This window comes from Vombatus ursinus, unplaced genomic scaffold (assembly GCF_900497805.2).
Source record: "Vombatus ursinus unplaced genomic scaffold, bare-nosed wombat genome assembly UNPS02014798.1, whole genome shotgun sequence".
Taxonomy (NCBI): domain Eukaryota; kingdom Metazoa; phylum Chordata; class Mammalia; order Diprotodontia; family Vombatidae; genus Vombatus; species Vombatus ursinus.
The window spans coordinates 56,432,616-56,433,474 of NW_020954576.1; positions in this window are offsets into that span (position 1 = coordinate 56,432,616).

Consider the following 859-nt stretch of genomic DNA (forward strand, 5'->3'; position numbering starts at 1 on the left):
CAAATGAACTGGGGGAGGTCGAGCTATCCAGGGGAGCCCCTGTGGGGAGTCTCAGAGTCCCCTCCCCTTTGCCACTTTGCCCACCTCCTCCCCCCTTTCCCCTGCCTGTCTTTAGCTGAAGCAGTCTCTGGGTCTCCTCTCTGCAGCTGCTGTGCTTGGAGGCTTTAACAACTTGTGGCATTTTTGGTGCCAGCAGCACCAACTCATTCTCAAACCCTCAGTTCCCAGTGAAGCGGGGACAAAGGAGCACCTGATGTGGGGGGGGGACCCTTCACCCCTGGGTCTATGAATGACCCCAGCAGGGGCTTCTGCCTCACCTCCTCTTCTCTTCCATTCCACAATAAAAGCTAGATTTGGAGTCTCAACCCCCCTCACCCTGGTACCCATGTGTCACTCATTAAATCTCCCTACTTCCTTTGGTTCACCTCCTCTCATCATGAAGCTTTCTGAATTCCAAAGCACTGGATCAAGGAGGGAGCTGGAGAGATAAGTAACTGAGGGATCAAGCGGGAGAGATCAGTGTCTGGCACATAGTAGGTGCTTAATAAATGTTTATTGATTGGTTGAGGGTTGAAGAGGGAATCAGAAGTTCTTGATTTTAGCATGTGCCTTCGACCAGGCATTTATTCATTCATTCTTTCAACAAGCATTTATTAAGGGCTTACTGTTTGCCTGGCATTGTTTTATGAGCTGGGGGGCGTAGTTGTTCATTCGTTTCAGTTGTGTCCTATGCTTCTTGATCTCATTTGGGGTTTTGTGGGTGAATATACTGGAGTGGTTTGCCATTTCCTTCTTCAGCTCATGTTACAGATGAAGAAACTGAGGCAAACATGATGCAGTGACTTGCCCAGGGTCACAC